The sequence below is a fragment of the Schistocerca cancellata genome, chromosome 5, assembly GCF_023864275.1.
Source record: "Schistocerca cancellata isolate TAMUIC-IGC-003103 chromosome 5, iqSchCanc2.1, whole genome shotgun sequence".
NCBI lineage: Eukaryota > Metazoa > Arthropoda > Insecta > Orthoptera > Acrididae > Schistocerca > Schistocerca cancellata.
Window position 1 is genome coordinate 78,805,043 of NC_064630.1, and position 9,195 is coordinate 78,814,237.

The window sequence follows — 9,195 nt, forward strand, 5'->3', positions numbered from 1 at the left end:
CCACTTTTGTGGCGAGCAATTATTTTGATTATCAGAAGACAGGGCGCAAGATAATTTAATAGGAACTCACCCTAGAGGTCGCCTCTGAACTGCTCATACTGCTGTTTAGGACAGAGAGATTTATTGTCAATATTATCATAATCAATACTACTATGTTGAGTGTAAAACTTTATCAGATATATCTATTAATCAGAACTCAAAATCTTCATTTATAATCATAGCCCTGATCCCGCTGAGCAAATAGAGAACAGAAACATTTCTTTCAGTGGGCTGGACAGGAAAGTGGACTTGCAGACTGGGAACAATGGTCAGTATGTTCTCCATCGCTTTCTGGCTGAGAACTATGGGAACTATGGTCAGTATGTCCTCCATCGCTTTCTGGCTGACCACGGAAATAGTTTCCGGGCTCTCGTAAAAGACGGCGAACAATATTCCAATATTTACATCAATTCAACAGTATTCTGATATTTCAAATAGTTACTCCTGTACTTATGACTGTTTAACATTATTATTATTATTATTATTATTATTATTATTATTTCTCTTTCCTGTCTCAGACGTTATGTATGGTCAAAAAATGGAAAGTGACGCGCACCTTGATCAAGCGTGACTTCCTTTTAACTGTACAGTATATGTTACATTGCATTTAGGAACTTTCTTATAATTGAACATGTATCAATATTTACAGATTTCTGTAGTTGTATATATACGTTTGGATGTAGCTGTATTGCGTTGATGTACTGGTGGATATTGTGTGGTATGACTCCTGTAGCTGATAGTATAATTGGTATGATGTCAACTATATCCTGATGCCACATGTCTTTGACTTCCTCAGCCAGTTGGATGCATTTTTCAATTTTTTCTCCTGTTTTCTTCTGTATATTTGTTGTATTGGGTATGGATATTTCGATTAGTTGTGTTAATTTCTTCTTTTTATTGGTGAGTATGATGTCAGGTTTGTTATGTGGTGTTGTTTCATCTGCTATAATGGTTCTGTTCCAGTATAATTTGTATTCATCATTCTCCAGTACATTTGTGGTGTATACTTGTATGTGGGAACGTGTTGTTGTATTAGTTTATGTTGTATGGCAAGTTGTTGATGTATTATTTTTGCTACATTGTCATGTCTTCTGGGGTATTCTGTATTTGACATTATTGTACATCCGCTTGTGATGTGATCTACTGTTTCTATTTGTTGTTTGCAAAGTCTGCATTTATCTGTTGTGGTATTGGGATCTTTAATAATATGCTTGCTGTAATATCTGGTGTTTATTGTTTGATCCTGTATTGCAATCATGAATCCTTCCGTCTCACTGTATATTTTGCCTTTTCTTAGCCATGTGTTGGATGCGTCTTGATCGATGTGTGGCTGTGTTACATGATAGGGGTGCTTGCCATGTAGTGTTTTCTTTTTCCAATTTACTTTCTTCGTATCTGTTGATGTTACGTGCTCTAAAGGGTTGTAGATGTGGTTAAGAAATTGCAATGGTGTAGCTGATGTATTTATATGAGTGATTGCTTCGTCTATTTTGCTAGTTTCTGCTCGTTCTAGAAAGAATTTTCTTAAATTGTCTACCTGTCCATAATGTAAGTTTTTATGTCAATAAATCCCCTTCCTCCTTCCTTTCTGCTTAATGTGAATCTTTCTGTTGCTGAATGTATGTGATGTATTCAGTATTTGTGGCATTGTGATCGTGTAAGTGTATTGATTGCTTCTAGGTCTGTGTTACTCCATTTTACTACTCCAAATAAGTACGTCAATATTGGTATAGCATAGGTATTTATAGCTCTTTTCTTGTTTCTTGCTGTCAATTCTGTTTTCAGTATTTTTGTTAGTCTTTGTCTATATTTTTCTTTTAGTTCTTCTTTAATATTTGTATTATCTATTCCTATTATTTGTCTGTATCCTAGATATTTATATGCATCTGTTTTTTCCATCGCTTCTATGCAGTCGCTGTGGTTATCCAATATATAATCTTCTTGTTTAGTATGTTTTCCCTTCACTATGCTATTTTTCTTACATTTGTCTGTTCCAAAAGCCATATTTATATCATTGCTGAATACTTCTGTTATCTTTAGTAATTGGTTGAGTTGTTGATTTGTTGCTGGCAGTAGTCTTAGATCATCCATGTATAGCAAATGTGTGATATTGTGTTGGTATGTTCCAGTAATATTGTATCCATAATTTGTATTACTTAGCATGTTGGATAGTGGGTTCAGAGCAAGGCAGAACCAGAAAGGACTTAATGAGTCTCCTTGGTATATTCCACGCTTAATCTGTATTGGCTGTGATGTGATATTATTTGAATTTGTTTGGATATTAAGTGTGGTTTTCCAATTTATTTGTAGTAATCATGAGTGGGTTACACTATCAAAAGCTTTTCGGTAATCAATGTATGCGTAGTGTAGCGACCTACGTTTAGTTTTAGCTTGATATGTCACCTCTGCATCTGTTATCAGTTGCTCTTTACATCCTCGTGCTTCTTTGCAACAGCCTTTTTGTCCTTCATTTATAATTTTGTTCTGTGTTGTATGTGTCATTAATTTCTGTGTAATGATTGAAGTTAATATTTTGTATATTGTTGGTAGGCATGTTATGGGGCGATATTTTGCTGGGTTTGCTGTGTCTGCTTGATCTTTAGGTTTCAGATAAGTTATTCCATGTGTATGTGTATCAGGGAATGTGTATGGGTCTGCAATGTAACTGTTAAATAATTTAGTTAGATGTGAATGTGTTGAGGTGAACTTCTTTAGCCAGAAATTTGCTATTTTATCTTTTCCAGGGGCTTTCCAATTGTGCGTAGAATTAATTGCTCGGGTGACTTCATGTTGCAAAATTATCACTTCAGGCATTTGTGGTATCATCTTGTATGTGTCTGTTTCTGCTTGTATCCACTGTGCATGCCTGTTATGTTGTACTGGGTTTCACCATATGTTGCTGCAGAAGTGTTCCACGTCTGTTATATTTGGTGGATTGGCTATTTTAATGTGTGTGTTATCTATTGTCTGATAAAATTTCTTTTGGTTTGTGTTGAATGTTTGGTTTTGTTTCCTTCTATTTTAACTTTTTTTTTTATCTTTTAAGTCGTTTAACCAAAGCTCGTAATTTCTGCTTCTTTTCATCTAATTGCTCTATCGCTTCTTGTTGTGAGATTTTTACCTAACCTTTTTCGTTTTTTGTCTGATATTACATTTCTTCTAAATTGTGTTAGCTGTCCGATGTCTTTTCTCAGTTTTTCCATTCTGATCTGTGGCCTGTGTTGCCATGCTGGTTTTGTGGGTTTCTTCTGTGTGTTGGTTTGTTCTGATCTCTGCCTAGTGTGTATATTTAGTGTAGTGAGTGCTCCTATATAAACCAGTAGTTGTAACTCTTCCGTAGTTGTATTTTCATTTATTTTGTTGTGTATGATTGTGTTGATAGTTGTTATTGTTGTTTCGACTTGTGGGTTATTTGGTGGTCTATGCAAGAATGGTCTAATGTCTGTATTTGTGTCTTTGTATTCTATATATGTTAGCTGAAATTCTTGTTCTTTATCTAACATGTGTGTCACTTCATGTTCTATTTGTGCTTGTTCTGGTGGTTGTCTTAAGATTTCGTTTTCCTCTGATTGTTTAATTGATGCGTGGTGTTCTTTGTTTGTTTGCTCTGGGATGTTTGAGTCCATTACTGTATTTTCTTCTTCTTCTGATTGCACATTATTTTGTTCCAGTATTTGTTGTACTTGTTGTTTGATGTTTTCTAATTCTGACTGGGGTATCCAGTTATTTTTGATTATTACACGGATCTGATCAGCTAGTCGTTGTTCTGTTAAAAATTTTACTTCTGGGTATCTGGTAATAAATTTTGTGTATACTTTTGATCTGTATCCAGTTGTGTTAGTTCCTAAGTTTTGTTAGTTGGTAATAACAGAACATGAGGTGTCGGTTAACTTCATCTGACCATCTCATCTGTCTTTGTTTTCCTTATTATTATTATTATTATTATTATTAACCCGCCGGGGGAAAATTCGTGTAGTAACAAATTTTTGCTCGGTAGTAGTAGTGAGTGACATGAGCAACGTTTTTACTACGTGCTAAACTTCCAAGTGGATTCGACTTACCACGCAACGTTTTTACTACGTTTCTCATGGCACTCCCTCATACCACTGTACTAAAATTTGCGACTAGACGAATTTTTTCCCGTAATTTTCCTTCACTGGCTGGGCTATGCGGAAGACAGAGAATATTAAGTGCGTTCCTAGGCGCGGGCGTGGTATTCCACTTACAATTAGTCATTTTCCTGTTTTTCTCGGCGTGTGTTACAGATCAGTGAGCGAGGACTTCTTTGGTGAATAGAGAGACAAGAACGAATTGTAGAGTTTTTAGTTAGCCGGAGGTACTGGTTAATTCCTACCAATACTAGGGTTAATTCATAACAATAAATTTGTTCCCGTGCGAATTTGAGAGTACTATTTCTCTGTTGACTACGAATTATGAGGGCTATTGGGAAACTAAGCTCAGATCTGTCATGAAATGGAAATCACTGTGAAAATCCGATGAAGCTTTGCACATAAGTGATGGGCAGGTCTCTAGTATGCCCGTCGATCGCGTCATGTCGCTTTTTTCAGTTCTGAGCTCACGGTGAGCACGTAAAGATGCCTACAAAACAGTATCTTCCGCCAAGTATGAGGCCCTGGTGAGAGATTTTCCCTGATTTCATGCAGCCCACGTAACATAACAGTTAAACGGTTCCTTCTACGCGACAGTTCTCGGCCTCACTCAGCATGGGCAATAACGAGGCTCCTGGAGCGTTTTCGATAGGATGGTTTTGATGACCCGCAATACAGCCCGTAATTGGCTGCCTTTAATTTCATCCCTGCGCATATGAACCACTGGCTATGAAGACAACGTTTTGGCACAGACAACGAGCTGACTAGAGAATTGGTAGAAAGCACAGGTGGCTGCCTCCTGTGACGAGGGTATTGAAAAATTGGTACAACGCTATGACAGATGTCTAAGCCGGAGCAGTGACTGTATAGAGAAGTGGGTGGAAGGTGTAGCTAACCGTTGCAAATAAAACATTTTTGATTTTCCATTTCGCGACCTATCGGACCTTACTTTCCCAACAGTCCTCGCATATTTCTGTTTTGTTGTTGCGATGATTATCGGCTAGCGCTGCTTGTGGCCAGTTGATTGCGGCGTATGTTTGAAGCATAGTGTACGATCCAGGATGACAAAAAGGTATTTTGGGTTCCAATTGTGACGAAGAATTCTGCCTCTGAAACTTACTTCCAGTTTTACGTTCGCCAACTGGCTATTTAGATGGGAGCAACACACTTCTGTTTTACTCACACTGGGTTGGAGTCTCCAGATTTTGAAGTAATTGTCTAATGCAGACAGGTCATTGGCTAAAATCTCTTCTGTTGTCTTCATTTCCTGGTGTTTGACGGCTAGAGCTCAAAAGCTGTGGACTCGAAACAACATCCTCCATAAGCTATGCGGAACTACCTGGGGATCTTCAGCAACCACCCTGCGAACTTCAGCTCTGGGCTTGGCATACTCAAGTGCTGAGTATTGTGCACATGTCTGGATGAATAGTCATCATACAAGGCTTGTTGATACCCAGCTGAATACGACAATGCGCATAATATCTGGCACAATCAGATCTACTCCAGTTTATTGGCTTCCACTGTTAACCGGTATAATGCCTCCTGATCTACGCAGATGTACTGCCCTTATGAGAGAATTCCACAAGATCTCCAGGAATTCTAACCTACCCATGCATAGTGACCTGCCACTTTTAAATCGCAAGAGACTGAAATCACGTCATCCAACTCTGTGCGATGCTGCTGACATGGTTGCTAAGAATTTCAAACCTCTTGAAGAATGGAAAGGTCGGTGGGAAGCAGTGACAGATGTGCACCTGCATAACATCTTCTCAGGTGCTAAACTTCCAAGTGGATTCGACTTACCACGCAAGACCTGGTCTACTCTCAACAGAATCCGTACCAGCCATGGGCGATGCAGGGATGCTCTCTTTAAGTGGAAGAAGCTGCCTGATCCAGCTTGTGACTGCGGGGCTCCATACCAGACTGTTCACCACATTGTCAGTGAATGCAGGATTCGAGCCTATCACGGCGCCAAAGAGGACTTCCTGCTAGCAACTCCAGATGCAGTGCGCTGGATTGAAGGACTGGATATTCAGTTGTAAAGACAAACTTAATTTCCTTTGTGTCAATATGTACATATGTATATGTAATTTCATGATATGTCTGTATTAGCCATACGCTAAATAAATAAATGCGGCGTATGAGCTGTTTGTTGTTGACATACTCCACTTCAGTGGTCGCATCTCGCAATGCTTCTGAAATTAGTGAAGTGTTACATGGATTATACTTTTGACATTCTAATGTGAGAACTTGAACGCTCCCTCGCGCGTTAAAGCGATGCTAGCTATCGTTATTGAAACTGACTGGTAGTGTGGCAGTTCAGAGATTTTATCCGAGTCAGTCAATGAAAGCTTCCGATTATCAAATACGCCGGGAGAAACTCAAGAATCACATATTCTACAATGTTTCTCGGTCCCTCTTGTTGTCCGCGAAAGTATCTGGTTTCAACACGACGGTGCACCAGGCAACTCAAGCGCGTAAACAACACATAGCCTTGTCGTTGGACTCGATGTGGAAGTCCTGTTCCATGTCAAAAGCGATCGCTAGATCTCATACCCCGGGACTTTTTCCTATGGAGTTACGTCAAGACGTTGGTGTATGAAACCCTCGTAGAAACGGGTGAAGACCTTCTTGATAGGAACCAAGCTGACTGCCTCCTGGTTCAACAGACACCAGGGTTATAAGGTTAAACCAACATTGTCGAAGTATGATCCCTCTTAACCTCATTTCACCGTCCAGGTGCCAAACAGCACAGTCGATAAGACACACAGTTTCGGCGCTTACGGATTAACGGAAACGACCACTCGTGACAGGCGAGAGACAGTGCAGAAATAAAACGCCAGGGGCGCTGCAATAGAGTTAATTGTCACGACTTGTCGACTAAGACAAGGAACTGTCGTGGAGAAAGAGTGCTGTACCGGACTTTATAATCACGTGCACGGTCCCGGTCAGCAACCGACGATAGTATTGTTTGTCAGAGAAGCAAGGTCAGACTGAGAACTGCAGTGTTCGCTCGCCTGCGAGACTGGGAGAAAGCGTGCACCGGCTCGGCTGCGCGCTCTGCCTCCGCCGGCTCGCGAGAATAGCCGGGGCGCGCTGACCGCACACCTCGGGTCAGCGAAGGGCGCGTGCGGGCGTGGGCGGCGCCGGCGGCTTGCAGCCTGCAACCTGCCCACAAAGCGAGCCGCCGGCCTGCCTTTTGTGTCCGCTGCAGCCGCTTCCAGCCGCCCACGCACTTCCTGCTGCTGCACCGTTCCTATACCTGCGCTAAAGGTCCGTGCCTACAAACAAGTACGCATCTCTTTCTTTCCTGTGCCGACACCCGCTGCCGACCCGTTAAACCTATACCTGCTGTGACTCTGGAAAGAGGTGGTCTTCGGGGATATAGGAGGCGGCTCAGTAAATCAGTACCGGTAACAATGTCGCCATAAGTGCTAGCAACTCTTCAACCCGGACACAAATCTGTCTGACATTAGCTACGCTCGTATTTTTTTCTCAATGCGGCAGTACAGAATTATATTGCATACCGTCCGGAAATCAAGGAACGCGGTACAATCTGAGCGCCTGTGTCTACGGCGATCCAAATTTCATGGACGAACAGGGCGACCCGTTTCCCACAAATTCTTATTTGCTGAACCCATGTTGTACTACTTCGTAAGTCGTGAGCATAAAACATGTTCCATAATTTTACAGCACACTGAAATCAGCAGCCGGCCGGTGTGGCCGTGCGGTTCTAGGCGCTTCAGTCTGGAACCGCGTGACCGCTGCGGTCGCAGGTTCGAATCCTGCCTCGGGCATGGATGTGTGTGATGTCCTTAGGTTAGTTAGGTTTAAGTAGTTGTAAGTTCTAGGGGACTGATGACCTCAGATGTTAAGTCCCATAGTGCTCAGAGTCATTTGAACCATTTGAAATCAGCAATATACAGCGTGAAACTACCTGGCAGATTAAAACTGTCTGCCGGACTGAGACTCGAACTCGGGATCTTTGTCTTCGCGGGCAAGTGCTCTACCATTTGAGCTACCCAAGCACAACTCATGCCCCATCCTCAAAGCTTTACTTCCGCCAGTACCTCGTCTCCGACATTTGATCTTTAAACATTACACACTTTCTGTAGCCCAGGCAAACTGAGAAAGTCTGTTGGTTCTTTTGCATTAGGTGCGCTCTGGTGCGGACCTTAGGCGGCTTATGAAAGCACCATCGGTTCGTGAGGTTTCCTGTGAAAACACCGAAGAAACCATAATTTTTGGGTACGAAAAGTACCAATTGTGGGGATGATCAAATCTATGATTTCCATTTACGGCAAATCTTCCAAGTTTTTACCATATTATCCTAAGATGACGTTCTCGGAGAACTTCGAAACTTTGTTCGATATCTTTATTCGTTACCGGCAAGTTACCGTACTTGTGCACGTACGAGCAGAGTGGCAAATGAAGTTTTGATTCATGTAGCGAAGATGCGACAATGGTTTTTGGGTCATAGCAAGGATGCTGAGGACACAAAACTACGGTTTTAGTTATCAGTTTTTCCTCAATGACGTGCTGACGCATAATGGGCACTTCATGCCTGTACAAATATGGCCAAAGTGGTAATACAGCGAAAAAAAAATTAGCTAGAAAGGGTCTCGACGTGCCTGAAAAGAACGTAAAGTGGCTGCCAAAAATTATATAAAACTGGAAGAACTGTATATTCAGTGAAATATTTGTAACAACACTTCTACTCTTTTAAGATACAAATCATAGGTCGGGCATTTTCGATGAACTGCGACTGATAACCAAAGTACCCAGAAAAAATGTAAAGGGAGCGATTTTGTGCTAACCTTATATTATGCGTACTTACTTGTTGTTTATACATGCCCAAGTACAAAAATGTGTTCAAGTAGATAAATAAACTGACTTATAGAATTCGTTTTACATAAGCAGCATTCCCTGCTGTCAGGAGAAAGAAGGGAACCAGCGGAAAAATATTCCTGTCGGAGCACAAAAAGAGGGAATATATCCCTTTTTAAAAGACTGATAGAAAAATGGGGTTCCCGTTGCCTCGGTCCTC